General features: G+C 43.4%; 2 non-coding genes across 2 annotated transcripts; one reads left to right on the top strand and one right to left on the bottom strand.

Moving 5' to 3' along the window:
* The first annotated feature begins 4,433 nt into the window (after positions 1-4,433).
* On the top strand, positions 4,434-4,506 carry trnar-ccu (transfer RNA arginine (anticodon CCU)). The gene has a single exon. It is a non-coding gene; the product is annotated as a tRNA-Arg (tRNA).
* A 13,431-nt stretch (positions 4,507-17,937) lies between these two features.
* Positions 17,938-18,019, bottom strand: trnas-cga (transfer RNA serine (anticodon CGA)). Its single transcript has one exon. It is a non-coding gene; the product is annotated as a tRNA-Ser (tRNA).
* Between the last annotated feature and the right edge of the window lie 8,334 nt (positions 18,020-26,353).

Genomic DNA, 26,353 nt, shown 5'->3' with positions numbered 1-26,353 from the left:
ACCTCATCCAGAACGTATCATTTCTTGAAAAGGATTGCTGTCCGAATGCACATCTGAATCCCAAACAGAATCTCTAGTAAAATACGATCATTTGTGAAACAGGCAAATGACTGTCTCAGGGGCCCATTTCTCATTGTCAGACACATGTATGCAATGCTTTCACTGTGCATTGAGCAATAGGGATCAAAAACACCGCAGGTAAGGTTAGAAGTCATGTTCTATGATCATTTCTTTCAGCATTAGGGACTAAATATACTAAACGTATGATGCTAAAATGTTATTTTTACATATATTAATGTAATAAATGATTGCTTATGCTTTATAAACAAATCTAATTATAATAAAAGCTTAAGTTTTGTATTTATCTTGTACCATAGAACATGATTTTCTTTGTATTTCAAGCCCACAAAGTGTCCAAATGATGCACCTTTGATGCTCCAAATGATCTTTTTCTTTTTTTTCCCTCGTACTCGAGGGTCAATTTCCTGTTCCACACGTGATTTCAACATTTTCCTTGGGAGATGTCAAGCCAGCAAGCCACTGCTGTGGTTCAGTGGCCAGCGTGGAGTTCAGTGGCCCTGTTGTACACAGAAAGCACATTGAGCTCCTTGGACATGAAAAGTTCCAGATAAAAGCCATTTGTCATCCTTTCTCTTGGTGTCGATGTTGCTATTGTATGTAAAGGTGGCAACTTGCTCAGCGAGCAGGCGGAGCACACACCGAATGCAGATGTGTCTGAGTGGTGTGTCCAAGTGGCTGCAAAAGGACAGCACTCCTGGGGCGCTGTGGCTTAGTTGGTTAAAGCGCCTGTCTAGTAAACAGGAAGCCCTGGGTCTGAATCCCAGTGGATAACCGCCTACGGCTAGACTTAATTAAATGCAAGTATTCATTTCCTGTCTTTAACGCGACTTGTTTTTCTTAAAATTGATGGAATTTGCAAAACATGAAATACAAACATTGCTAATCAGCGCTAGCGGCTGGCAAAAAAAAAGAAGTCAGCAATGTTTTTTTTCTTTAACCTTAACCCTGCTAATGGAGAAGAGTTAAACGACCGAGTCTATGCAGCTTAAACGGTGCTCATGTCGGGTTCTTAGCTGAAAGGGTGGTAAATCACGCTCACCCCAGTCCTTAATCTTTTAAAGAGGATACAAAATTGAACCTAGTCGCCACATCACATACATCCTGTTCAACGATAAAAAGGTGACATCTATCCTCGATCCAGAGTAAATCCCACGTTGAGGGCATCTTTTTTTTCACTTTACCGTGAATCGGGCTCGGCTGCACAGAGGAGAGAGCAGAGCAATGAGGTCACGGGGACAGGGGAGTCACACGCTGGTGGTTTAAACACGCGGAAGAAAACTGAGGGATCCACATTATGTGGACCCTCCGTGCGCCATCAGTCCACACTCTGGACTCTGAATCCTGCCATCCAAGTTAAGATCTCGGCGGAACCTGAGGCGCAGTTCCTTCTTAAAACGTAATCTGGTGAGCATTTCTAGAATCGTACTTGTATAGATGCAGCCTTTAATGTGTTGCTAGGTTAAAATTGATGACTTCTTGAACTTCAGTAGGCAACTGCCCTCTTGATTTCGGATTTAATTTCTTTATTACAGGGGCGCTTTTATGAAGACAGAGTCATGTTCAGGTACTTTGCTTGATGGAGGAAGCATATTTCGGACTCTGTGATCTGCTCACCTGGAAAGGTCTGCTGTACTACTACAAGAGAGAAGTAGAGTCTGGAAGAATGGACAATTTTATGATGCTTTGGAAGATAATGTTTTTTTTTTCTTTGAAATCGAAATGAATCAGAATATCAGTGCAAAAGACAAACTCTTGGTTTGGTTTAAAGAGATATGGTTTTAAAACAGACAAGATGTAGAAAACAGGTGTTTCTCACTTTTGGAAAAGAATGGACCGGGGGTAATATTTTACTAGTTGCAGTGCTGATCTCACTGGGTTATAGTCCTGCAGTGTCACACCAGGGCCAGTGGCGCAATGGATAACGCGTCTGACTACGGATCAGGAGATTGCAGGTTCGACGCCTACCTGGCTCGGGTCGTTTTTAAACGCATCGGGCAACTCCCTACGTAGTCTGTGCTACTTACTGCATTGTAATCGTACCCAGTAAGAGATTTCCTTCATGTAAATGAACTGCACCTGACAGCTTTAGAAAAACACCTGGGCTCAGTACGGTGCTGAGAGCTCAGCGTTGCTGTTCTAATTAGCACGCACTGCATCGGCTATGAGCCCGAACCTTTCAATTATTCCGATCAGTAAGTCAACACGTAGTCCACATGAACGGTAGAAATATTCTCTTGTCTGTCTCTTGTTTGTATAGAACTGAATGTCCCTGACAATGTACTGTTAGTTTTAATTGAAGAACGGCATTTGTGTTCAAATATACCAGACAAGTTTACGTAACTGCTCATGCGACACTCAGTTGTAATTAGTCAAGAAATAAAGTCGAACAACAGCTGCGGGTTTGATTCTGAACGTATGAGATTGCAGCGCCTTTTACTTTCATTGACAAATGATAGAGATTCGAAGAGAGATCCTTCAGACCAGCAAGCAAACCCACGGCTATTTCGGTTTTCTATCTAGGCAACGTTGGTGTCTGCAATAGCATACATGAAAGCGTGATGCAATTTCTGTGGCTACATTTGTTGCACGTCATGCACAGTAAGAGTGTTTCTAACACCAAATAAAAAGTCAACAATTAGCGATCACGCCTTCTCCTCAGTTAACCCACTGAAACCCTTGCTGTTAACAGTTCTTTACTGCGTGCTTTACCAGCACCTACATATCGTGTCGGTTCTTTCAGCTTTATTCATTAGGTTTTCAAAGGCATAAGTAGAGCACCAGAGGTGCGAACGCAGAATGCGTGGTTATCTGAAGAATTGATTTCCACGGCAGCGGGTCCAAACGATTTCGCGTTTTTATAGTACCAGGAAAGGAGAAGCGGCACTTCGCCTCTGCCGCGCAGGCACAAGGCGACGTGCGGCAGACGCCGGAGTCGGTAGGTTTCGAACCTGCGCGGGGAAGCCCCAACGCATTTCGAGCCCATTACCTTAACCACTCGAGCACGACAAATGCGAGCTCAATGCCGCCGCATTCCTCCTATAATCAAACACGGACTGCGAGGTGGCTGCGGAAACCTTTTTAAAGTTGGTCTTCGTTAAAAAAAATACCTTTCCAAGATTCGTGCCGGCAGACAGACACGCCTCAGAGGGTTTAAGGCTGGCTTCACGTTCAAATGGTAAAGTCCCCCAGTCCGGATGTCAAAATGCAACTTTGGCAGACAGAAAAAACATCAACAAACCAAAAATGTGGACAAGGATTTTACAAGCTGCACCACACTGCACTTTCAAAAGCATTTACATTCGTGTTAGACGCAGGAATTGCCTTTGATTTGCGCGCTTACGAACGCCATGGAAAACGAAACAAAACTAAAGCCCTCAGCTCCTGCACTTGATTATAATCCCGTTACGTGTCGAAGCAGGAATTTACGTCATCCTACCACTGCAACACGGGGAATAGAGGGAAATGAGCACAAGCTACGAATTGTCTCTAATCAGTCCCTACAGTTGTAAGACGCCTGGAAGCGTGCACCCCCATCATTAATCTTTGCGCATCTGTGCAAGGTAAACTCTGGAGCAGTCTCTGAAACGGCTCAAAGGAAACACGTGATTGATTCCATGTGCATCTGGGGTTCATTTCTTATTTACATTTAATTCAAGGGAAAGGCTTGGGTCAGTTTCAGACGGCCTCCAACAGCGAGATTCAAGCGCCCCACCTTCAGCCCAATCTGCGCCGCCAGAACGCCAACGGCTCCTCTGGTCTCCGGGGTGCGGTTGTGACCCCGTAACCTAAAGTGTTGGTGGCAGACAAATGGAGACTAACAGGTGATGTCCTAGGACATGACTACATTGTGACACTCGGTGGGGATGGTGACCATTGCTTGGAAAAGAGTGCGAGGCCCCTTTAGAAAAACATTTTGTTAACAGGCATTCTGCCTCAGCCTAAACACCTATAGCTTGCAAAGCGCATGCTATTAGACAGGCACCTCTGCAAGACCTTAAGAGTCTCTTAAACTAGTGATAGTAAGGTGTTCCCAATGGGCGATGTTTGGCTTTCAAATCATCTCTCTGTGGAAGCGCCGCGATGCAGCTGTTTAAGGCTTAGAAGCAGCTGACTGTTTCACTACCTAGCTGATTACTGTCAGTCAGGGAGCTCAGAGGTGAAAAGCCTGTCTGAGAGACAATTCGCCGTCGATCAGTTCAATATGTTCCGTACCAACTCGGCGCACCTGAGATCATCTTGGTAGCTGTGTAGCTCAGATGAGTGAGAGCGTGTGTGTGTGTGTACCACCGTGATTGGATGCCGGTCCTTCTCAGGTCACAGTAAACCTTCTGCTGCCTAGCTTTCCCCAGTGTGCCCCAGTGGCCTAATGGATAAGGCACTGGCTTCCTAAGCCAGGGATTGTGGGTTCGAGTCCCATCTGGGGTGCTCCTGTCCCATTTTGAGCGTACAAATGTCCTTGTGATTTGCAAAGCTGCAACCCCACCTTACTCAGTGAGCATCTCTGCTTTTCTCTCACATACAGTTGGGAGAAAAACTTTTGTAAACAGCCCTTCGGAATGATGTGGATTTCTGCATGAATGGCTCCTAACATGTGATCTTATCTTTATCTAAGTCATAATAATTAATAAAGAGAGTCTGATTTCACAAACAACACACGCCCAACATTTGACATTGCTGTTTCTTTATTGACCAAATGGTTTAAACAATCAAGGTCATTGATGGAAAAAGTACGTGAACCCTTATATTAAGGAGCTAGTGGAACCTCCTTTATGACAAAAACCTCAACCCCTACTTTTTGTAGCGGCTGGTCAGACCTGAGCAGCGGTTAGGAGGTATTTTGGCCTATTCCTCTATGAAAAACTGTTTCAGTCATGTATATTTTTGGGATGTCTTGCGCTGAACGGCCTGCTTCAGATCACGCCACAGTACTTCAATGGGATTGGGGTCAGGACTCTTACTTGGCCATCCCAAAATACGGAATTTCTTCTGTTTCAGCCACTCTGTTGTTGATGTACTCCTTTGTTTTTGTCATGCTGCATGACCCAGCGTCTTTCGAGTTTTAGATCACAGGCAGACACCCTGACATTCTGCTGTAGATTTTCCTGATACATCTTGGAATTCATCGGTCCCTCGATGATTGCAAGCCGCACAGCCTCCGCCATGCTTCCCAGGTGGGATGAGGTTTTGGAGTTGGTATGCAGTGTTTTGTTATCTCCAAACATAACGCTGTGCACATTTACCAACAAGTTCAACTTTTGTCACGTCTGTCCACAGAACATTGTTCCAGGAGTTGCTGTGGAACATCCATGTGGTCTTTAGCAAACTTGAGAGGGGCAGTGGTGGTTTTTTTGGGGGGGAGAGCAGTGGTTTCCTCCATGGTGACCTCGCATGATCACCACTCCTGTTCAGATTTCTTCTTATGGTGGACTCATAAACACAGACATAAGACAAAGTCAACCACCTGTTCGCTAGATCCCATCCCCACTCAGCTAGTCAAAGATTCCCTCGAAGGACTGGCAGGACCTATAATTAGTATGATGAATGCATTGCTTGCGTCAGGCGTTGTACCTGATCAATTTAAGGTAGCGGTTGTTAGACCGCTCCTTAAGAAGTCAAATTTGGATCCACAAGTTCTTAACAACTACAGGCCTGTCTCAAAGGTCCCATTTCAATCTAAAAGTCTTGGGAGAATAGTTGTTGCCCAACGTCAATCGTATCTGGATTCAAATAATATACTTGAGAAATTTCAGTCTGGTTTCTGAAACTGCATTAACAAGAGTCGTAAATGATATTCTCTTAGCTACTGATGCGGGGAATGCAACAGTGCTTGTGCTTCTAGATCTTAGAGCTGCCTTTGACACGGTTGACCTCTCTGTTTTGTTACACAGGCTTGAGTTTGAGGTTGGCTTATCTGGAACCGTCCTTCAGTGGTTTACTTCACATTTTACTCATCGTTTTCATTATGTTCAAATATCTAATAATTGTACTGCTTCATCAATGTCACCAGTTCAATTTGGGGTACCAGAAGATCAGTGCTGGGACCAATATTGCTCTCTCTCTCTACATGCTGCTGCTAGGTAGGATAATCCGAAAAAATAATATGAACTTTCATTCATATGCTGATTGCACTCAAATAAACATTTTGTTTACACCAAACGACAGCTCTTCTATTATCACTTTAGTTAAATGCATTAATGAAGGAAATACTTGGATGTGTGAAAACTTTTTGTTACTCAACTCTGAGAAAACTGAGGATCTGTTGATCGGAGGCAACAATACTGATAGGACTACTATAACTTCAGCACTTAACTCAGAGGATTTAAACATTTGCCTCAAAGAGACAGCACGTTACCTAGGCGGCATATTAGACACAAGGTTCTTAACAACTTGCATTGTTAAGTGCCTTGGGAAGCCCTTGTTGTGAAAGGCGCTATATAGAAATACATTGATTTGAACTGAATTGACAATGTAAAATGTTGTGTGTGTTGTTTGTTAAACAAGACTGTCTTTATTTATAAAAAAATAAAAGGAATTTGCTAGGAATGCAAACGTTAGGTTGCGCTTCTTCATGCTGCATCGTCGGCATGAGTGGAGCTTTTTAAACGTCTGTACTTACTGCGCCCCATAAGAAATCGTTTGTCCCCGTTCAAAAGCGATTGTGCGATGTCCTGCAGTGTTCGCAAAGCAAACCTTTGACAGTTTGAAAAGAGGAATTTATTCTGCTTCCTGTGCGTGCGTGCAGTAGTTACAAAGTTGAACGTCTTTACATGATCTGCTGCAGTTTTCAGTGGGAGGGCTTTGTCAGATGGCTTGGAAAAACGCACTGTGTTTCGGCTCGGGAAACATCATGAGAAGTGTCCTGCATGTTTTCTGTGTATAGCTGTCTTTTAACGCATACAGAATTCATTCGAAATCATTGGATTCTCCAATTAACAAGGGTCCCTTAAAGGATGAGTCAAAGTAACGTCTAATCGGATTAGTTTCCTTAGAGCTGGTTCAGAGTTTGCTCAAGAGTTTACCTTTCACAGATGCGCAAAGAAGAATGTTGGGGGTGCACGCTTCAAGGTGCCTTACAGCTGTAGGGAGTGATTCGAGACGATTCGTGGCGTGTGCTCGTTCCCATATACCATACGCCCCGGGGTGCAGTGCTAGGATGACGTACAATACCGCTTGGGCACGTAACGGCGTTATATGCAAGTGCGGGACGTGAGGGTTTTCGTTTGTTCGTTTTGTTTTGCTCTGCTTTGCTTTGTTTCATGGTCAAGAGGCGTAAGGTAAGTCGTAATCCAGGGAGAACACTGGTGGCAAACAGTCCGAGGTGAGAGGCGAGGTCCAAAGTCGAAAAGGCAGAAGGGGAGTCCAATATCCAGAATAAACGAGGTAATGGAAAAAACGCCAGGTAGAGCTCTCAAGGAGTAGACTCAATACCAGCGGGAAGCAGGTAAAGATGGTAAAAATAGCACTGCGTACCGCACGGTGGAGTGTGTGCAGGTGGGTTAACTCGTGCGGCGGCGTTTGTTAATAATCACCCACTGCTGGTGCTGATTAGATCGCTTAAGAGTTGGTCTTAACTGCCTGGCGGTCATGACAAGCTCCTCTTTAAGCTGTGGTTTAGTTTTGCATTCATGTGTTTCTAGAGCAGTTATTTATGGGGGTGGGTGGGTCTTTCACAGAGGCTCAGGACAAATCCCCTGCATGAAAGTCTACTGTGTGCGTTCAAACAGGTCAAGAGCCAGGCAGGAGGACAATGGACAGAAGCAGCAACGAACTAAAAATAAAAGAACGAATATGAAAAAGCCACCATCTTTTTCTTTTTGACATTTTCCGACTTTCATGCAAGCCAGGACAAAGTTGCTCGTAGCTACTTGTGGATTCAAATACTCTATCGAGTGCTTTGATGAGTTTTTGCAATTTGATTGTCGTCCTGTCAGCCTGTTTCTGTTTTTTTTTCAATCTAGTGATGGAAAGTAAGAGGGAAATGATGGAGCAATCAATAACCGCTCCGGAAAAATGGCAGAAAGAAATGGCCCGTCACTAAGGACATTTGTGAAGCAGAGGAGTGACATCACCACAAAGGCGACTTATTCTGCTGATCGTTTTGGTGAATAATGATTGAGGCGCGTTAAGAGAAAGGTAGCTGCGTCAGCATGCTTAGGCTGCAAAGGATAAAGCAAAGGTTTACTCCATGCTGAAAAGAGAAGAAAAGAAGCACAACGTTTCGGCTGTGGAGCCTTCTGCTCCATCTTCTTTAGCGATGGTGATGATGTTTACATTGGAAAAACTGAGACATGCATACTGGAGGGGCTTGAACCACCAACTTTTCAGTTAACAGCCAAATGTACTAACCGATTGCACCACAGAGTCTGACGGTCTTTTGTGCTCCCTACATTTGCAGGTTTATGGTCAAAGAAAACAATCGTTTGCGCTTCTTGTAGCCAGCAATATTTTTTCACTGACAACCAAGAAATTGATTTCATCTTTCACAAAATGTATGGATTTCTTCAAAAACAAGTTATTCCAGAAAGGAAATGAATTCTTGCATTAAACTGAACAAAGCTGTACATGTTTGTCTGAAATGATACATTTGGCACAACAAGACACGGAGAGAGGCACCGCTGGTATTCAGACCCAGGATCGCCTGCTTACTAGGCAGGCACTTTAAGCCACTAGGGAGCACCGCACTTTTACAGACACTTGGACACATCTGCGCTCGGTGTGCACTTAACATAATCTCTGAGCCCGTTGCCTCTTTCCCGTTTAATAGCAGAACTGACGCCAAGAGAAATGATGAGAAATGGCATTTATCGGGCACTTTTCATGTCCAAGGAGCTCAATGCCCTTGACACCTCCCCAAGGCGACGGAGCTGTGCATTCTTTGGCGACACCATTTTTTCTTTTGTTTAATTTCTATACTTATTGGTAGAATAAAAACGATATGTCATGTACTGTAAGGTAAATGTCTCTGTAACGCTGCTCTGTAGAGGTGAAAAGGATCCGATGCAGATGCAGGAGTCGCAGGGAGGTAAGTAAACGTACCGAGCAAATCCAGGAGCTGAGCCGTAGTCCGAAGGCGAAGGTAAGTCGAGATCCGGTAAAGGCACTGGTGGCGAACAATCCAAAACGTGAGACAGAATCGTAGTCGAAAGGAGAGCTTCAGGGTCAAATCCAAAACAGGCAATGATAGCAAACAAACCAAAGGGCGAGACGAGATCCGAAGTCCGAAGGCAAAAGGTGCAGGCAGAATTCCAGGAAGGCAAAAGAGGGGTGAGAACGCTAGGCTGAGCAACAAGAAGAGAACTCAATACCGAGCAACGGGAATCAGGTGCGAATGGTATAAATAACCCGGCGTGCCGCACGGTAGAGCAATTGCAGGTGTGTTAACTCGTGCGGCGGCGCTTGTTAGTAGTAATCCGCTGCTGGTGCTGATTGGTTCGCTTACGTGTTGATCTCCGCTGGCTGGTGGTCGTGACAGTACCCCCCCCTTCACGGGCGGCTCCCGACGCCCGAGACGGCCGATTAGGATAGTCCCTGTGAAAGTCACTGATTAGTGTAGGGTCCAAAATATCCTTCTCTGGAACCCAAGATCTCTCCTCGGCACCAAAACCTTCCCAGTCGACAAAATACTGCAGGGTACCGCGGTTCCATCTGGAGTCAATGATCTTGTGGACCGTATAAGCCGGGCGCCCCTGAATGCGACGAGGAGGTGGCGGGCGATGTTGGGGAGCCGCAAGGGGCGAGCGGTAAACAGGTTTCAGGAGGGAGACATGAAATGAGGGGTGGATTCTGAGGGTAGGGGGGAGAGCAAGACGGAAGGTAACCGGGGTGATCCGGGAACGAATCCGGAAGGGACCAATATATCTAGGCCCAAGCTTTTTGGAAGGCTGATGTATAGGTAGGTTCCGTGTCGATAACCAAACAAACTGTCCTTTCCGAAAACGAGGGGCTGGTCTGCGGTGTCGGTTGGCGAATTTGGCGTGGCGCTGGGTTGACTTAATAAGAGCTGTCCTCGCCATTTTCCAGGTCCTTCGCAGTTTGGCAATATATTGTTGCACGGACGGCACTGCCGTGAGTGGAGGTGTGACAGGGATGAGAGTGGGCTGATAACCTAAAGAACAAAGGAAGGGAGAGAGACCTGTGGAGGAGGAGGTAAGAGAATTGTGGGCATATTCTGCCCAGGGAAGTAGTGATGACCAATCATCCTGTGAGCTGGAGGTGAAGGCTCTCAAAAAGGTCAGGAGGCTTTGATTGGTCCTTTCCACCTGACCATTGGCCTCAGGATGATAACCAGAAGTCAAAGATACATGAGTCCCTAGAGTTTGACAGAAAGCCTTCCAAAAGGCCGAGATAAATTGCGGTCCCCTGTCCGAGACAACGTCATCAGGCAAACCATGTATCCTAAAGACCTGTTGTACAAACAAAGATGCCATTTCCTGGGCTGTGGGCAATGCTGGGAGGGGGACAAAATGGGCTGCTTTGGAAAAACGATCGGAGACCACCATGATTACCGTATGACCCTGACTGTTAGGAAGGTCCGTAATGAAGTCAACAGCTATGTGGGACCAAGGGCGGTGTGGGATTGGAAGGGGGTGAAGGAGGCCAGCCTTCCTAGAGCGCGGAGTCTTGCTCCTGGCACAGACCGGGCAAGCCCGGACGTACTCTGCTGCATCAGATCGCATGGAAGGCCACCAAAAGTCCCTGGTGAGGAGGTCCAGAGTGCGTCTGCATCCCGGGTGGCCGGCAAACCGGGAATCATGTCCCCACTGCAAAACCGCAGAACGTAAGTTGTTCGGGACGAAAAGCTTATCCGGGGGGCAGCACAGAGGAACTGTAGTTCCGTTGAGGGCACGCCTGACCTGATCTTCAATGGAGCAATGAATCGCTGCCACGATTCTGTTAGGAGAGATGATTGGTTCAGGTGTGTCGTCCAGGTCTGGGGGGTCATGGAGCCGAGAGAGTGCATCAGCCCTCCCATTCTTCGAGCCAGGAGTGTAAGTGATAACAAAATTGAAACGAGAAAAGAAAAGTGACCAACGGGCCTGACGCGAGTTGAGGCGCTTGGCAGATTGAATATAGGACAGGTTCTTATGGTCCGTAATAATGACAAAGGGGTGCTGAGCCCCCTCCAGCCAGTGTCTCCATTCCTCGAGGGCCAGCTTGATAGCTAGGAGTTCCCGATTGCCCACATCATAGTTAACCTCAGCAGGAGAGAGCTTCTTGGAAAAGAAAGCACATGGATGAGGGAGGCGATCCTCTTCGAGGCGCTGGGAGAGGACTGCACCAACCCCATGGGCAGAGGCGTCAACTTCAACAATGAAAGGCCGGGAGGGATCCGGATGCCGTAGGAGAGGAGCGGAGCTGAAGAGACGTTTCAAGCGCAGGAATGCCTGGTTAGCCTCCGGATTCCATTTACCCCGACTAGGACGGTTGCGGGTCAGAGCCGTAATGGGCGCCACCACGGAGCTAAAGTTCCGGATGAATCGCCTGTAGAAGTTGGCAAAACCTAGAAAGCGTTGGATTTGCTTCAAATTACGTGGCACAGGCCAATCATTGATAGCTGCCACCTTGGCTGAGTCCATCTCGACTCCAAGAGGAGAAATAATGTAGCCCAGAAAGTGAATCTTAGAAGCATGAAAAATGCATTTCTCAAGCTTGGCGTAGAGCTGGTTGTCGATGAGTCTGGACAAGACCTCCTGGACGTGATGGACATGTTCCTGAGGGTCGGTGGAAAAAATGAGGATGTCATCCAAGTATACCAAGACAAATTTTCCAATAATGTCCCTGAAGATGTCATTTATGAAGGATTGGAAGACTGCCGGGGCATTAGCGAGTCCAAAAGGCATCACCTGATATTCATAGTGGCCGTGCGTGGTCATAAAGGCTGTCTTCCACTCATCCCCTTCACGGATCCTGATTAAATTATAAGCCCCTCGTAGATCTAGTTTTGAGAAAATGGAGGCTCCACGTAGGGACTCCAGAGCGGCTGGGATTAAAGGCAAGGGGTAGGGATGTTTGACTGTAATGGAGTTCAGGCCTCTGTAATCAATACACGGCCTCAAGGAGCCGTCCTTCTTCCCTATGAAGAAGAACCCAGCACAGGCTGGGGACGAGGAGGGACGAATAAAACCAGAATTCAGGGCCTCCTTGATATAATCCTGCAGGGCTTCATTCTCCGTCTGAGTGAGCGGGTAGATCCGTCCTTTGGGTGGGAGTGCTCCTGGAAGCAAATCTATTGCACAGTCATAGGTGCGGTGAGGGGGGAGCGATAGAGCTTTCTGTTTGTCAAAGGCTTGCTTCAAATGTGCATATTGGGGGGGAATAATAGAGTGTTCTTCCAAGAGGTTTACTGAAGCAGCAACCTTAAGTGGAGGACGACAACAGTTGTCACGACAGGCCTGGCTCCAGGCAATGATCTCATTCTTGGCCCAGGAGATGTGGGGATCATGCTTTTTGAGCCAGGGAAGGCCCAGGATCACAGGGTAAGCAGGGGAGTCCAGGAGAAGGAGTGAAATGTCCTCCACATGAGTGGCACCAACAGTAAGGGATAGGGGAATGGTCTGCCAGGAAATACGTCCAGGAGCGATCGGTGACCCATCCAACGTTTGAATGCAGATAGGGGGTGAAAGCGGAGCAAGAGGAATATCCCACTTCTTAGCAAAAGAGGCATCCATAAAATTCCCAGCTGCCCCTGAATCCACCAAAACCGAAAGGGGAAGGTGCGTGTCCATCCAGGAAATCTCAGCTGGGAATAAAGGCCCTGAAGAGGATTGTGAAAAAACAGCACTACTGACACTAACAGTAGGCAGTGGGGGAGCTCGAGGTGGATGTGGGGGTCTCAAAGGACAAGTAGCGAGCAGGTGACCCGACGCAGAGCAGTACAGACACAGCCCCTCCTGACGGCGCCTTTCCTTTTCCTCCAAGGACAGGGGTGCATGTGGCAGGGTGGGCGCCACGAGGGGAGGACCCATGGGCCGCACAGGTCTGCTTCCTGGGTGTCTCTCCGCTCTCCGCAGCCGAATGCGAGTGTCCAATTCAACTACCGCAGCGATAGCCGCCTCTAGAGACCAGGTTGGTAAGGACATGAGCACCAGGTGGTCCTTTAGATCCTCCGAGAGACCCTTAGCGAAGAGGCAAACCAAAGCTTCCGGGTTCCAGGCAGACTCCGTGGCGAGGGCTTGGAATTCAGCCACATAATCTTGCAGTGGTCTGTCGCCCTGGCGAAGAGAGGAAAGCCGAAGGCAAGTCAAATCCGGGTTGCTTTGAGAAAAACGCGCCTGGAGACGGTCAGCGAAAAGCTGAAAGTCAGAGAACAGCTGCTCTCCTCTAGCAAGCAATACTGCAGCCCAATCCAATGCTTTGCCTGTGAGCAAGGAAAGTGCGAATCCGATCCTCTGTCGAGAAGTAGAAAAACGCTCAGGCTGCAGCTGAAAAGCCAGGGAGCACTGGGCAATAAAGCCCCTGCAGCCTGCAGGATTGCCGTCATACTTCTCCGGGAGAACAAATGGTAAAGTTGAGGGAGTGGTGGGCGGGGCCGCGGTGGTTGGAGCAGGTGTTTGAAAAAAAGGCGTTGTAGGAATCGGTGCGGGAGCCGGCGAAACAGGGGAAGAAAAAAGCCAGGCGACTTGGTTAGTGAGCAGTTGGAGAGAAGATTGAAGCTGGGCGATGGTCTGGGATTGCTGCGGGAGAAGGGAACGAAGGGTCTGTGCGTCTGCGGGATCCATAATCTGGCTCGGTATTCTGTAACGCTGCTCTGTAGAGGTGAAAAGGATCCGATGCAGATGCAGGAGTCGCAGGGAGGTAAGTAAACGTACCGAGCAAATCCAGGAGCTGAGCCGTAGTCCGAAGGCGAAGGTAAGTCGAGATCCGGTAAAGGCACTGGTGGCGAACAATCCAAAACGTGAGACAGAATCGTAGTCGAAAGGAGAGCTTCAGGGTCAAATCCAAAACAGGCAATGATAGCAAACAAACCAAAGGGCGAGACGAGATCCGAAGTCCGAAGGCAAAAGGTGCAGGCAGAATTCCAGGAAGGCAAAAGAGGGGTGAGAACGCTAGGCTGAGCAACAAGAAGAGAACTCAATACCGAGCAACGGGAATCAGGTGCGAATGGTATAAATAACCCGGCGTGCCGCACGGTAGAGCAATTGCAGGTGTGTTAACTCGTGCGGCGGCGCTTGTTAGTAGTAATCCGCTGCTGGTGCTGATTGGCTCGCTTACGTGTTGATCTCCGCTGGCTGGTGGTCGTGACAGTCTCTTTTCATGGGGAAAGCTAGCACCAGAAAATGTTGTGTTTAGAAGAAGTGATTTAACATGACACGTGACCTAATTTACCGGAGCAAAAGCTCACCCAGCAAGCCCTGCTTTACTTCTACAGGAGAGAAGTACTGTAGAGTCTGCAAGATGTTCAGCTGGGTAGCTACGTCAGCATGCCTCGGCTGCAAAGGAACAAGTAATAGGTTTATTGCATGCTGAAAAGAGAAGAACGGAAACACAGCGTTTCAGCTGTGAGGTCTTCTCACACCTGAAGAAGCCTCACACCTGTAAAAGGCTCCATGGTTTTCTTTCTTCTCTTTTCAACATGGAATACACCTATTGTCTGCAAGATGTGACAATTTAATGGTGTTTTGGAAGAAAACCTTTTTTCTTTGAATTCAAAATCAATCGGAATTTCAGCACGACACAACACTTTTTCTGTTTTAAGGAGATGATATTTTAAACCTGATAAAAATAGTAGGAAACACAAGTTTCTTGCTGTGAAAATTTAGATGGGGAAGTGTACTACTAGTAGCAGTGTAGAGCTCTCTGTGGTGGAGTCCAAGCGCATGTTCTATGGGCCAGTGGCGTAATGAATAACGCGCCTGACTTCGGATCAGAAGATTGTAGGTCTGAGTCCTGCCTGGCTCGTAAGGCTTTTAAACCTCTCAGGTTCCTCGGTAACAGGTTGCCGTCATGTATATGAACTATAGAAAAGCATTTGCCACAACCCATAAATTAGCACGCAAGTGCGGGCTAGTTAACACAGAACTGTATGGAGATCATCTCCAGCTCCGAGCTCAATTGCAATGAAAAAACATGCAGAACAGAACTGGAGAGCAGCTGAATTTGTGCTCAGTAGGGTGGGGAGGACTCAGCATTGCTATTGTTCTAATTGGCATGAACTGCAGGGGATCTGAATCAGAACATGTCAGTTAGTTCGATCATTGCGTCAATATGTAGGCCACGTTAATACAGAATTATTACTTTGTCTGTCTCGTCTTTGTATATAGCTGAATGTCCCTGACAATTTCATGTTAGTTTTTAAGAACGACATTGGTGCTAATATATACATATATAGCATATAAGGAACACATAAACGTTTAGTCCATGCTGAAAAGATAAGAAAATCGCCACAACGTTTCATCTTGGAATAAATCTTTACTTGTTGTTTTGCAGCCTACCCATTCTGACCTAACTCCTCCCTTGAAATTCCCTAACAGATAAGGGTACGTAACGGCTCATGCCATGCTCAGTTGCAATTTGTCCCAAAACAAACAAGAACAGCAGCTGAGGGTTTGAGTTTGAACATGCACTGTATTAAAGCAGCTTTTATTTCCATTGATAAATGCTAGATATTCCTACAGAGATTCTCCAGGTGAGTAAGCGATTCCTGTTTCTGTTTCTATTTCTGTTTCATATATATATACAGTATATATATATATGTTACATGTGTCTCTGCAATAGTATAAATGTGTTATACACTATCAGGGGCTGCTTTTTTGTGCACCTCATCTACAACAAGGGTTTTTTTCATTTATGTTTGTGGACCTTCACCATTTGAGGAAGTGAGTTAGATAAGAAAGTTACAGGTATGGTGAGCAATGACTGACAAAGGCACGTACTGCGTATTCCTTACAGAAGAGTAAGCAATTTGTTCTAAAAAACACCAGCTAAAGTCAAACATCGTTAGCAATCTTATTACTTAAATAGAATTAACATCAATAAACTGTAAGGTGCTGGTACATGCGAGTAGATTTGATCTTCTATTAAACAAAAATGCAATTACAGCTCTAAAAAGGTCAACCTAGACTTCTGTAACAGATCTGTTCAGGTCATCGCTGTTCCTCTGACCTTGTGAGTCTTTGGAATTTTAAAAGTGTATTTTGCTTGCCTTTCATGTGGTCTGTGTACAAGTCACTGTGGCGTATGCGGTCCTACACAGCCTTGCTAAAGACGTGACGAGCCTCCGCTATGTTGCAATGGAGAACAGGTTCAGTACGGAGCTGCCGAGAAAATTCAGCTGGAAAGCTCGTTGTAGAAAAGCATCGGTATCTGTGTCCAGCGGCAAAGCGTCCTTCGTGGGTGCTGAAGAATCGATTTCACAGGCTGCGGGTCCAGGCGATTTAGAGTGTTAAAGGTCCCAGCGAAAACAAAACAGCGCTGGTCCTTTTTCATGCACGCACGAGAGCAAATGCAAAGGACACCATAGTCGGCAGGATTTGAACCTGAGCAGGGAGACCCAAACAGATTTAAAGTTTGTTGCCTTAACCACTTGGCCACGATTACAGTGAATATGCCAGCTGTTGGCTTCTTGCTACAATCGAACAGGGAGTGCGAGGCGGCGGCGGTGGCGGCGGCGGCGGCAACTTTTTTCAAGTTCGCTCTCCGTTTAAGAAACCTTTTACGCCATACGTGTAAGCAGACACACACCTCAGAGTACTTAAGGGTGGCTTCAAGTTGGAATGATAAAGTCTCCCCGTTCGGACATGAAAATAGAACTTTCTTAGACAGAAAGAAATCAACAACGGAGACATGTGGACGACGATTTCAGTCACTGCACTTTGAATAGCATTTTTACTCGAGTTACAGGAGATGCACGAATGGCCCTTGACCTACGCTCTTACGAATGCCTTGGAACATTCAAAGAGAACAGCCCTCAAGTCATGCGGTTTATTATAATGCTGTTGCGTGTCGAGGCAGTATTTGACTCCGTCCTACCGTTGAGACACGGGGCGTACTGTAAATGAACTGCACCTGACAGCTTTAGAAAAACACCTGGGCTCAGTACGGTGCTGAGAGCTCAGCGTTGCTGTTGTTCTAATTAGCACGCACTGCATCGGCTATGACCCGAACTTTTCAATTATTCCGATCAGTAAGTCAACACGTAGTCCACATGAAAGGTAGAAATATTCTCTTGTCTGTCTCTTGTTTTTATAGAACTGAATGTCCCTGACAATGTACTGTTAGTTTTAATTGAAGAACGGCATCTGTGTTCAAATATACCAGACAAGTTTACGTAACTGCTCATGCAACACTCAGTTGTAATTAGTCAAGAAATAAAGTCGAACAACAGCTGCGAGTTTGATTCTGAACGTATGAGATTGCAGCGCCTTTTACTTCCATTGACAAATGATAGATATTCGAAGAGAAATCCTTCAGACCAGCAAGCAAACCCACGGCTATTTCGGTTTTCTATCTAGGCAACGTTGGTGTCTGCAATAGCATACATGAAAGGGTGATGCAATTTCTGTGGCTACATTTGTTGCACGTCATGCACAGTAAGAGTGTTTCTAACACCAAATAAAAAGTCAACAATTAGCGATCACGCCTTCTCCTCAGTTAACCCACTGAAACCTTGCTGTTAACAGTTCTTTACTGCGTGCTTTACGAGCACCTACATATTGTGTCGGTTCTTTCAGCTTTATTCATTAGGTTTTCAAAGGCATAAGTAGAGCACCAGAGGTGCGAACACAAAGTGTGTGGTTACCTGAAGAATTGATTTCCATGGCAGCGGGGACAAGCGATTTAGCGTTTTTATAGCACGAGGAAAGGAGAAGCGGCACTACGCCTTTTCAGCGAAGGCACAAAGCGACGTGCGGCAGACGCCGTAGTCGGCAGGATTCGAACCTGCGCGGGGAGTCCCCAATGGATTTCGAGTCCATGGCCTTAACCACTCGGCCACGACTACAGCGAGTTCGCCGCTGCCGCATTCCTCCTATAATCTAACACGGAGTGCGAGGTGGCTGCGGAAACTTTTTCAAAGTCGCTCTCCGTTAAAAAAAAAAATACCTTTCACAAAATACGTGCCGGCAGACAGACACGCCTCAGAGGGTTTAAGGTTGGCTTCACGTTCAAATGATAAAGTCTCCCCGTCCAGATGTCAAAATGCAACTTTGGCAGACAGAAAAAACATCAACAAACCACAAATGTGGACAAGGATTTTACAAGCTGCACCACACTGCACTTTCAAAAGCATTTACATTCGTGTTAGACGCAGGAATTGCCTTTGATTTGCGCGCTTACGAACGCCATAGAAAACGAAACAAAACTAAAGCCTTCAGCTCTTGCATTTGATTATAATGCCGTTACGTGTCGAAGCAGTAATTTACGTCATCCCACCACTGCAACACGGGGAATAGAGGGAAATGAGCACAAGGTGAGATATTTTTAATCTGTAAGGCTTCTGTAGTTTCTTTTTGAAATCATTGTTACAACATATTATGTAAAAGCATGTTGAAAAGAATCTACCTGCATTCCAGCGGCCCTGAGCAAGAGGCCGCTGTCCAGGAGGAAGAGATGCCAGAGGCTGCTCTAGAAACTGAAACAGAAGCGGATAAGGAAGGGGAAGATGTGAGCTCTGAAGAACTCTATCAGCAGTAAGACTTTTTATTTTTCAGATGTATCTATTTTTTACTAAAATTCTATTTGTCTTATAGGTATAAAATGTTTAAACCGGTGTTTTATATCCTTACAGGCCCTGAGTAGTTAAAAAGTATCAGCAGGCCGGAAGAGAGTGGCCCAAGCTGGACTCTATAGAAAGCACTCCCTGGATGCTCCTCTCCTGATTGGATTCAAACAGTACCTTACCAAGGATCTGGGAGTGGCAAATTATTCTCAGGAGGTATTTATTTTTTAAAGGCATTAAAAATTAAGCAATGGTATCTTCATTGTAAATGTTTTTGTTTCTTAGCTTAAAATTCACCCATGTGAAATGATGTCAGCCATAAACATCATGACTCTATATTTCCTACCTGAATCTATTCTACTTAAATTATTACATTATACACAATTTGAGTTCATTTTAAAAAGTAAAAGGTAATGAAAGGAATGCATTTTCATAAGAAAGATAATACCGATATGCATGTGATAATCTTCCTTATATCATGTAGTGCGTCATTTGGACACTTTGTGGGCTTGAAATACAAAGAAAATCATGTTCTATGGTACAAGATAAATACCAAACTTAAGCTTTTATTTTAATTAGATTTGTTTATAAAGCATAAGCAATCATTTATTACATCGCTTCTTGAATTAAATCTTTTGACAAGAGGTAAGACTTCTATTTTACATTTAAACCCATGTTTAGCTGTGTTTTTTAGATTTAACTGAACCAATTTCTGTGTGTGATAATGTCCTTGAATTCTGACAACATCACACTAAATTACATGATATAAAACAGCTAATGTTTCTAGAGATAAAGTTTCTGGGATGCTTCTAATTACTTTTTATTACCAGGGACAGTTTAATTCACCTTGTACAGTACTGAAAGACCAAGATGCTTTTTTTAAAAGTTATTTAACATTTTATAGAACTTTGTCTACTATGGCAACATGATGAGCTTGGTGAAACTTGGAAAAATACTGCTTGGCCACTTATCTTAATATAAAGATAGGATAAAGGTTTATCTTTTGCACCTACCTGACCCCCAGGGAAGGCCAATGCTTTCTAAGTTGATGGTTCCCTACAGTAGACTGTACCTTATCTTCAAAGATAATGTATATTGACCCAAATCAGTTTTGGAATCCAATCTACTGACAAGATGGAGCACATCCTTTTTTCAGGATTTTAGCATCATACGTTTGGTATATTTAGTCCCTAATGCTGAAAGAAATGATCATAGAACATTTGGACACTTTGTGGGCTTGAAATACAAAGAAAATCATGTTCTATGGTACAAGATAAATACAAAACTTAAGCTTTTATTTTAATTAGATTTGTTTATAAAGCATAAGCAATCATTTATTACATTAATATGTGAAAATAACATTTTAGCATCATACGTTTAGTATATTTAGTCCCTAATGCTGAAAGAAATGATCATAGAACATGACATCTAACCTTACCTGTGGCGTCTTTAATCCCTATTGCTCAATGCACGGTGAAAGCATTACATACATGTGTCTGACAATGAGGAATGGGCCCCTGAGACAGTCATTTGCATGTTTCACAAACGATCGTATATTACTAGAGATTCTGTTTGGGATTCAGATGTGCATTCGGACAGCAATCCCTTTCAAGAAATGATATGTTCTGGATGAGGTCAAAGGTGATGGAACACTGTATTTAGGATGTGTTTGCAGTGATTGTGTGTCTCCTGCTTCAACGCAGTGATATATAGATGTGCTCCTGTAATTTATTGGTACATGCCCAGGGCAGTAAGCAGTCTGAGGATTTATTTCCAGACGGCATAGAGCAGTGAAGCAGTGAAGTAGTGCAACACACTGGATCATTATATTATTAGAATCTATTCTACTTAAATTATTACATTATACACAATTTGAGTTCATTTTAAAAAGTAAAAGGTAATGAAAGGAATGCATTTTCATAAGAAAGATAATACCGATATGCATGTGATAATCTTCCTTATATCATGTAGTGCGTCATTTGGACACTTTGGACTGTGGGCTTGAAATACAAAGAAAATCATGTTCTATGGTACAAGATAAATACAAAACTTAAGCTTTTATTTTAATTAGGTTTGTTTATAAAGCATAAGCAATCATTTATTACATTAATATATGTGAAAATAACATTTTAGCATCATATTATTACATACAGGTCTCTAGCTTCAACACAGTGAGATATATATATGCTCAGTAATTTTTTGGTACATGCCCAGGGCAATAATCAGAATGAGGATTTATTTTCAGACGGGCTACAGGTAGTCTTGTGAAATACTTCAACACACTGGATCGCAGATTTAGACCCCCTGCACTCTTACTCCTTAAAAACCAAAGAAATGAAGATATGTAGCAATCACATTGTAACAGGGGTGACAGTGACTTAATGCTTATACTAGTGGACTTCTGGTACCTTTAGGGTACGGTGTTCCCTGAAGGGCTCTCAAACCCCGCATTTCAGATGCCTAGCTGTATCGCTGATGTGTTGCACCTCAGAATCACTTTTAAACCTTACCTCTGCTATCTTTAATCCCTATTGCTCAACGCATGGTGAAAGTATTGCATAAATGTGTCTGAAAATGAGCAATGGGCACCTGAGAGTCATTTTCCTGTTCCACATGCAATTTCAACATTTTCCTTGAGAGGTGTCAAGCCAGCAAGCCACTGCTGTGGTTCAGTGGCCAGTGTGGAGTTCAGTGGCCCTGTTGTACACAGAAAGCACATTGAGCTCCTTGGACATGAAAAGTTCCAGATAAAAGCCATTTGTCACCCTTTCTCTTGGTGTTGATGTTGCTATTATATGTAAAGGTGGCAACTTGCTCAGCGAGCAGGCGGAGCACACACCGAATGCAGATGTGTCTGAGTGGTGTGTCCAAGTGGCTGTCAAAGGACAGCTCTCCTGGGGCACCGTGGCTTAGTTGCTTAAAGTGCCTGTCTAGTAAACAGGAGACCCTGGCTCCGAATCCCAGCGGTGCCTTTTTTGTTCTTTCTTCTCGAACAGAACTGGTCATTATGGACAACCGCCTACGGCTAGACTTAATTAAATGCAAGCATTCATTTCCTGTCTTGAACGACTTGTTTTTCTTATAATGGATGCAACTTGCAAAACATGAAATACAAACCTTGCTAATCAGCACTCGAGGCTGGCAAAAAAAAAAGAAGTCAGCAATGTTTTTTTCTTTAACCTTAACCCTTCTAATGGAGAAGAGTTAAACGACCGAGTCTATGCAGCTTAAACGGTCCGCACGTCGGGTTCTTAGCTGAAAGGGTGGTAAATCACGCTCACCCCAGTCCTTAATCTTTTAAAGAGGATACAAAATTGAACCTACAGATGCAGCCATTCAAAATGGGTGAGGTATTTCACGGCATACCGCGACACGCCCACCGGGGTATCACGCGGTATCACGTGTGTCATGTGACTAGCTATCCGGCGTCGCCTTGTAAAACCGCCAGGGGGAGCTTAACCTCTCATGTATAGCATTCGAGCCTTTAATTTTGAACTGTGTATTACAGCATGTTAATCATCAGTCATTCAAATGTTGGTATATTTTATGAAAGCAAGACTGCTCAGTTGGACAAAAGTACACAACCTACCTTTATCAGAAATATTTATGCATCAAAACCTTTACTGAAGATATTACTAATAGTATTAATAATGGATGACTTTGGACAAGCTGTATACTCAAAGTATAATTTCTTTAGCACATTTGTACAAGCACTTGGAATCTGTCCAAGCCATACTTTGTCAGGCATTTTGTTTTACTTCAACGGGGCATAAAAACTTCCTTGCTTTTAACAGGGCGTTTCATAATTTCTAGCTACGAGAATGATTTAAAATGCGACACCTATCATTCAACTAGAGCTTAAAATATCACAAGGAAAAATACACACCGGTATTCCATTTCTCCCTAAACATTGTAAGCTTCGAAGTCTTTAACTAACGTGATACCGGATACGTCAACAAGCATACTTTTAGAATTTGATTAAAAGGGAATATAATATGGAATCGCGTATCTAAAGAATTTAATAACGGTATGATTATATCCGTGTACTGCGGCAGAGCTATGTAGGGCTGTTTCGCCTACCTGGTCATGCGAGCTGTCTTGTAGCCTACTGGTCTAGGTGCGTGACTACCAACTGGCAGGTTGTGTGTTCGAATCCAGCTGGTGCTGGACTTTTCATTTTTATTTATTTATTTTTTAATCGCGTAACATAAACATATTGCCGTATGCAAACTGTACTGTATACAGTATGTATATGTATATTTAATGTCTTAACTGTGCCCGTTTAATTGAATTTAAAAAAAATATTTAACACGAACATTAAGCTGTTTACATCTTCCGCCTGAGAATAGTCACCCGTTGCTACCCAACGCAGAATGGTGATTGGCTGACACCATCTGACACCCCTCTGATTGGAGAAAAAAGACGTGCTGGTGTGCTATACCAGGAAGAGGATTTCTTTCTATTCAAAACGTGTATTTTAAAAGTTTAAGAAGTAAAAACCTTACAGCGTACACAGATTTCTAAACTGATCAGGATCGTTATCTTTGTCTTATGCATAATAATGTTCACCGCTCTGTCCAGCAAATTAATAATAAACTTTATTTTATATAGCGTTTTAAACGAATAAGTAATTAGATTGCTCATAAACCTAATCACTTGCTTTTTCTTTTTATTTAGGCTCAGATTTCAACTATAGATCGTATTATTAATAACCATAATAACAACCAACCAACAAAAACAACCATATAAACATAATGGTGGTGCTGGACCTTCCAGTTTTATTTATTTATTTTTTAATCGCGTAACATAAACATATTACCGTATGCAAACTGTACTGTATACAATATGTATATGTATATTTAATGTCTTAACTGTGCCCGTTTAAGTATTGAATATTCATATCTAATTTTACCACTGAAGGGAAATCTTAACATACAGTATATGGCTGGTCTCGGTACTTTAAAGAAAAAAATACACACCAGTATTCCATTTCTCCCTAAACATTGTAAGCTTCGAATGAAACCACTAAATAAAGACATAAATATAGAAATCTTAAGATTTGTTTTATTTAATGTTGGTAGCAGGATGAACTGTCAGAGTGTATATTTTGTCGCAAAGTTGCTACAAGATGTTAACAGTGAAAAAGGTATTTAGAAATGAGTTATTTCAAGATGAAAAAGAAAACATGGTTTAATTACGACCAGAATCGGTCTTGAGATATTTTTAACTTGATTTACAGTATTTGAGAGGTATGTCTTAACACCGATACTACAGTGCTTAAGTACTGCTCACGTATATGTTTCTAGGTTTATATTATGCATTTCATACGGCCATATTACTTTTGAGCAACTAATAAGAAGCGCTAAACGGTATGCGTTTTAGTTTCGTTTTGTGCTGGAACCCGTGGATTGATTAGAGATATCAAGTACATACAAGTCATTTTTTAAATGTTGTAGTTCGTCTTGAAAAAATGTTACGAGTACATCATCTATCAACAATTAGGTTCTGTTTCCATATTGCGGATTTTGGTTAGGTACAGTATTATCAAATCCAGTGGCGCTGTGTGTTACTTTACTGAGTCCCAATCTGTGATTGAAACCTGTAAAACCGGTTTAATTCGTCACAGCCAGCACTCTTCAGGTGTGAGGGTCTTCTGCTCAGAATGAAACGCTAAAATGTTTGTGTATATTCTAATGGTAGTGGGGGCAGGGTGTGTGGGAACAGGTTTGTTCTTCACACCTGAAAAATTTCTCTGAAAGGATTTTCTTCGCAGTTAACCGATCTTGTTACAGCATGTTACAGTTTACTATTATTAACCATATTAATTTTAAGTGCTTAATGTAAAATTTTCATTGTTCAAATATACATTAATATACATTAAGTCTGACTATCATATAATAAGTTAAATACAAAACTAAAGAAAAAATAGGGTTAAATATAATTCAAAATATTTTGCTAACAATGTTAACTGTTTATGAATAATAAAATGTATTAACTAAGGAGTAGGATGGCACAGTTGTTAGTATGTTTTTTGTTTTGTTTCTTTTTCATAAATACAACAGTAGTACCTGATGTCTCAGTGGCTTTCAAAATTAAATTATGCATGCAAACCTGTGAACTAGAAAGATAACTAAGATTTTAATACTAATTAAATGACCGCGGACACTTCCCACCCCCTCTACATTCTCAGAGTAGAACAGACTAACCTTCTAATGAAAGACGGTCCACCCCCCACGGACAGGAAAAGTGCCCACAGGCACTTAAACTTAATATGGTCAGTAACGGTAAACAGTAACATGGTAAGAAGGAGCACGTACAAACGTTTTCGAAATAACCACATGTAAGACTCTGATCCTAAAAATGTTTAGGGAGAAAGTGGAATACTGGTGTGTATTTTTTCTTTAAACTACCAATACCAGCCATATACAGTCTGTAAAGTAGGGATTTCTATATGTCTTTATTTAGTGTTTACATCAGTGACAAAGGCTAAACTTTTAGCTTCAGTAACGTGTACATATCTCCCCTTTTTATAAAACGACATGGTTGAAAACTGTTCCAGAGCCACTGTTGTTTCATCAGTGAAAAGTACATCATGAAATGCCTCTCCCTGTTCAATCCACTGGAAAAAAGAAAAGGAGCATAAAGCTTCTGATGGTCATAAACGATATTCATTTAGGAGCAGCATCAGAGGTATGTTTTTAACTGCACTGCATTGGAGAGAATACCATAGTGTGTTTTTTTTTTACTCCCTGGCGGAAACTGGCTTCCAGAAGAATCAGTATGGCTCAGAGATTAAATAAAACTTCACAGACATTAACGAAGAGCATAACGCGTGTACTGTATACACTGCAAGTACTGTACAACCCAACTCTCTGCAGGAGTGCTGGCTGTGACGAATTGAACCGGTTTCACGGGTATTTTCAAAGTAGGAGGCGAGATTTCCAGCGAAAGACACCCCCCCCCCAAAAAAAACCCAGTAAATACAGTACTTACTAGTTAAAGGCTAGGCTCCCGACTACGGCGAAAGGAACCCTTCTTTCATTAGAAGACAATGAACATATTTTAGCCCTGAATGAATTAATAGCAAACATGGTTTACATAAAAGACATTTTTCCAAGAAAGTTTAGCCTTAGTCACTAATGAAACCACTAAATAAAGACATAAATAGAAAAATCTTAAGATTTTTAAAATACATGACTTTGCTAAAATTTATTTGAAAATAAAAACAATTACAACCGCCAGGGGAGAGAGAGAACAGGGGAGGGATGTTGGTTTTGCATAAGGGGCGGGGCTATGTTTGGGTATGTTTGGGAATGTGTAGTTACATGTTCTGGCTGTTTGTGAATTATCGTTGTTGAGTATGGAGTGTTGTGGTATTGATTTTTTGTAATGCTTTATGTTGAAAATTGAGGTGGATTTTGTTTATGATAAACAGGATAAACTGGGATGGGAGGAAGATTTGGTTTTGCATAAGGGGCGGGATTATGATAATTGGAGGACTTTGCGAGTGTAAAATGGTTTGATTATTTGATTTTGTATTGTGGTTGTTATCTATGTTTTTGGTTGGTATTATGTTTATATGGTTGTTTTTGTTGGTTGGTTGTTATTATGGTTATT

This window comes from Lepisosteus oculatus, unplaced genomic scaffold (assembly GCF_040954835.1).
Source record: "Lepisosteus oculatus isolate fLepOcu1 unplaced genomic scaffold, fLepOcu1.hap2 HAP2_SCAFFOLD_111, whole genome shotgun sequence".
In the NCBI taxonomy this organism is placed as follows: Eukaryota; Metazoa; Chordata; class Actinopteri; order Semionotiformes; family Lepisosteidae; genus Lepisosteus; species Lepisosteus oculatus.
This window is presented reverse-complemented; position numbering and strand designations above follow the sequence as displayed.